Source organism: Gossypium hirsutum, chromosome A06 (genome assembly GCF_007990345.1).
Source record: "Gossypium hirsutum isolate 1008001.06 chromosome A06, Gossypium_hirsutum_v2.1, whole genome shotgun sequence".
In the NCBI taxonomy this organism is placed as follows: domain Eukaryota; kingdom Viridiplantae; phylum Streptophyta; class Magnoliopsida; order Malvales; family Malvaceae; genus Gossypium; species Gossypium hirsutum.
The window spans coordinates 49,485,416-49,490,756 of record NC_053429.1 but is presented as its reverse complement, the minus strand read 5'-3'; positions in this window follow the sequence as shown (position 1 = coordinate 49,490,756).

Genomic DNA, 5,341 nt, shown 5'->3' with positions numbered 1-5,341 from the left:
GCTTAGCAGAAGTCTTACTTGTAATCGTGTTATTTTGAAATCCCTTGATGCTTTTGAAAACGCGTCTTAAAGCTAATCCATTTTCCTTAGTTATCATAGTTTTTTTTTCATCATAATAAAATAAAATAATAAAAGTAAAACAAAACCATAAAAAAATAATTAAAAGGCCTTATTACAATTAAAACCCAAAACCATAGATGAAATTAAAAGGACATCCAGTTCACCAGAAAGAAACCAGGTTCGTAGAAACATGTGGCCAGTCCAAATCCCTCACAGCTCCAAGCCCACTATGGTTAAGGATTACCTGCGAGGGTGAAAATAAGGGGTGAGTTTTGGAAAACTCAGTGTGTAATTCAACCCAACCATAGCCTAAATCAGTTCAAACCACAGAGACAGAATAAGTTAGCCTCAGCCCAGAACAGATATCAGAATAAAGCCCGTAGGCCCAGAACAGACCAGAACATATATATCATGCTTATGCAGAAACCCAACCATATCCAACCACATACACCCCCATACCATCCTTTCACTATGTGGGGAGACTACTCGACCCACCCAACCTCTACACGCCACAGAAATATGCAGCATGGCTGCCAGATACAGAAAATGTGACAGAGTCACCAGATACAGATATTTTGTGGCAGTGCCACCAGAACAGATATATGTGGCAGGGCCACCAGAACAGATAATTTGTGGCATAGCCACCAGGACGCTTGCTCCATAATATAACCCATGTCCCCATGCAACAAATATTCATTCATGGCATACATCATACAGATTTAATTCATCATGCTTTTCAGACAAAATTAACCCTAGGGGTATAAAGGTCATTTTGCACACATAGGGGTATAATGGTAATTTTGCATACATAGGGGTATTCTAGTAAATCTAACTATTTCTAAGGCTTTCATGCATATCGTAGCCATTACGTTTAGCCAGAAACACTTACCGAGTGTTCTTACCGAATTGGGCCCGTTGGCCCATTAACCCAGTTTTAGCCCATTAAGCCCAAAATATCAAACGCACGAAATTGCGCGTACTACTGTTTTGTCACTTCCGATTACCAGTAATAATTACCCATACGTCTTACGAGCATTCGCACACTCGCAAGTGCCCAAAATACCAATTTTTCGGCATTTCGGCTTTTCGGCTTTCGCCGATCTAGCCTATGGAAGAGTGTCAGATACACACCTGTTTTCGGGATTACCTCATCGAGATCTACACTCGAATTGCCTACAATTGAATCATTTACTATTACTCCAAATATCAAAAATACAATTGAGTATCTAGTCCCTTGCCACATTCGGCCAAACATGCCAAAAACCCTTATTGCTCTTACCTTACTGCTGAAAGATGGTTAACTCCAAAGATCCGATCGTTCCACCTGTCCAAGCCCTTGATCAACCGCCTCTAAATCACGCTATTACCAAAACAAAATAGTTATTACGACCCCTCAGGGTTACAAGTCAAAATCGACAACCTCCCTAACTTTTAAGGATTTCGGCTTTTCCTAAAATATGTAAGAAGACTAAGTTTTGGCGAAGACTTACCACCGATTCCTTAGTGACTGATTCCAATGAGTTTCCCACTTGATCCCGATGTAGATCTAAGCCCTCAGATGATAACAAAATTCGATATTTCAGTGACTTCAGTATTCGGCCAAGTCCCTTTTAATGTGGGGTTTTTTCGGCTTTTTTGCAACTTGTGTTTAGAAAGGTAAAACGAGAGGGTTTTGCTATGGTCTTGTCATCAGAAATTGAGGTTTTAGAGGGCTGGTGAATCGGCCACAAATGATGAAGAGAAGAGATGTGGTTTTGGTTATAAGAAATCGGCACAAAAAGAATAAGCTTTCGGGATTTCGGCTTTTTATGATGTTCGGCTTATAAGGCTAAAATAAAAAGATTAAGGATGTGATGAAGAGTAAAGAGATAGAAGGGTTCGGCTATGGAGAAAGAAGAGGAGAAAGTAGATGGAGAAAAAGAAATAAAGAAAAGAGGAGAAGAAAAGATGATCAGAATTTCGGCACAACACACCCCAAATGCCGAAATTCCCACTACTACAATACCTAGCCAAATTTCCCATGCTAGAGTCCCTTGGCCGGCCACCTCTTGCTCCTTGATCAGCTCCTAGATTTCCTCCCTTATCTTTATCCTTATTCAATCCCCTTACCTTCTTAAACTCTTCCTGACAGACTTTTATTTCAGTTCCATTACTTCCCTTTCCTGTACATAAAAATTAATCACTTAATTTGCTGTCATTATGACTTGAACCTGGGTCCTCCCCAAGCTTCCACACGCCACTAACATCCTTCCCAGTGGCGTCACATGCCACTTTACCACTTGCTTCCTTGTGATCCATTTTTCACAAATAATTCCTAAAAAACCCAATTTATCGGAACCCCTTTCCCTACAGATTAAAATTAATTAAAACTACCGGGTTTTATCCTAAGCTTGGGCCTTCTAGAGGCCCACCAACATAATTAATCCTACACATAACAAACAGAACACAAAATTTTAAATTTTACAACTTTTACAGAATTCCCGAAAATTTGGGGCGTTACAACTCTACCCTCCTTAAAGGAATTTCGTCCTCGAAATTTACCTGATCCGAACAGATGAGGGTATTGTTGTTGCATTGTCTCCTCTGGCTCCCAAGTAGCTTCTTCTCTGCCATGGTTACGCCAAAGCACTTTCACTAATGGTACAGATTTCCTCCTCAGAACCTTAACGTCTCGATCCAATATTTGTACAGGCTCCTCCTCAAAGGTCAAATCAGTTCGCACCTCAATTTCTGCAACCGGCACGACATGAGTAGGGTCAGAACGATATCGCCTTAATATGGAGACGTGAAAAACATCGTGAATCCTGTCTAGCTCTGGAGGCAATTCCAACTGATAAGCCACTGGGCCTTCTCGCTTCAAAACTCGATAAGGCCCAATGAACCGCGGACTCAACTTGCCCTTCTTGCCAAACCTTAGTATCTTCTTCCAAGGTGAAACCTTCAAGAAGACCATATCGCCCATTGAGTATTCAATCTCCTTACGCTTCAGATCTGCATACGACTTTTTCCTATCAGACGCTTCCTTTAACCGATCTCTAATTAACTTGACCTTATCCTCAGTATCTGCCACCAACTCAGGTCCAAGAACTTGTCGCTCCCCCAGTTCAGTCCAACAACTAGGTGTTCGACACCTTCGCCCATACAGTGCTTCATAAGGTGCCATTCGAATACTCGACTGATAACTATTGTTGTATGCAAACTCTGCCAAAGGCAAGTAATCCTCCCAACTGAATCTGAATCTGAATAACTCTTTCAGAATCTGAATAACTCTTTCCAACTGACCATCGGTTTGGGGATGGAAAGCCGTACTAAAGTTCAATCGCATTCCCAACGCCTCATGCAACTTTTGCCAAAACCGAGATGTGAATCTAGGATCTCGATCAGAGATAATCGAAACCAGAACTCCATGCAGTCGCACAATCTCCGCCACATACAACTTGGCTAACTTCTGAAGAGAAAAGTTTGTGCGAACAGGTATAAAATGAGCCGACTTGGTCAACCTATCCACAATCACCCATATCGAGTCTTTCTTCGATGGTGACAAGGGTAGCCCACTCACAAAGTCCATGGTTACCCTCTCCCACTTCCAAAGTGGTATTTTTATTGGCTGCAATAATCCAGAAGGTAACTGATGCTCAGCTTTCACCTGCTGGCATGTCAGACATTTCCCCACAAATTCAGTTACCTCTCGCTTAAGTCCAGGCCACCAATACAGTTCTCGCAAGTCATGGTACAACTTATTCCCTCCAGGATGCATGGCACAAGGTCCCCCATGAGCTTCCTTCAAAATTGACTGTTTCAAGTCAGAGTCCTTCGGAACACAAATTCTTCCTCGAAAACACAGAACCCCTTCATCATTTATCCCAAACTCAGAAGTTCCCCCTTCCTTAACTTGTTGAAAACGAGAGACCAAAGACTCATCCTTCAACTACTTCTCTTTAACCTGATCCACCCAGGTTGGCCTTACTTGCAATTCAGCCAACAGACTTCCATCCTCAAACAGACTTAGATGAGCAAACATTGCTCTCAGATCAGATACAGCTCTACGACTTAGAGCATCAACCACCACATTAGCCTTGCCTAGGTGATATTCGATTGAACAATCATAATCCTTAAGCAACTTGATCCATCTCATTTGCCTAAGGTTCAGTTCCTTCTGAGTCAGCAAATACTTGAGACTCTTATGATCTGTGTATATAATACACCTTTCCCCATACAAGTAGTGTCTCCAGATTTTAAGTGCAAAGATCACTGCTGCTAACTCCAAATCATGAGTAGGATAGTTCCCTTCATGAGGCTTAAGTTGTCGTGACGCATAAGCAACCACCTTACCCTCTTGCATCAACACACAACCCAAACCTACGTGTGATGCATCACTGTACACAGTAAAATCTTTTCCAGACTCTGGTTGAATTAACACAGGTGCTTCAGTCAGAACTTTCTTCAACCTCTCAAAAGCTTCTTGCTGCTTCTCCGTCCAAACAAACGGTACTCCTTTCCTTATAAGTTTTGTGAGAGGTGCTGCCATCACAGAAAAACCTTCCACAAACCTTCTGTAGTAACCTGCCAATCCTAGGAAACTTCGAATTTCTGAAATCGACCTAGGTGGCTTCCATTCCAGAATTGCTTCAATCTTTCGAGGATCCACTCTAATCCCCTCTGCAGAGACCACATGCCCCAAAAAGGTTACCTCCCTCAACCAGAACTCACACTTGCTGAACTTCACATAAAGTTCTTTCTCCCTTAACACTTGTAACACAGTGCGGAGATGCTCATCATGTTTTACTTCGGTCTCAGAATATACCAGAATATCGTCAATAAAGACGACCATGAACCGATCCAGAAATGGTTGGAACACATGATTCATCAGATCCATAAACGCTGCAGGAGCGTTTGTTAGTCCAAATGGCATAACCAGAAACTCATAATGACCATAACGAGTCCTGAATGCTGTCTTATGAATATCTGCCTCCTTGACCCTTAACTGATGATATCCAGATCAAAGATCAATCTTGGAAAATATAGAAGCTCCTTTAAGCTGGTCGAACAGATCTTCAATCCTTGGCAGAGGGTACTTATTCTTAATCGTCAGTTTGTTCAACTGGCGATAATCAATACACATACGCATCGTCCCATCCTTCTTCTTCACGAATAGCATCGGTGCTCCCCATGGAGACACACTTGGCCTAATAAAGCCCCTATCCAACAATTCTTGAATTTGCGCCTTTAACTCCACTAACTCCTTCGGTGCCATCCTATATGGTGCAATGGACACTGGTGC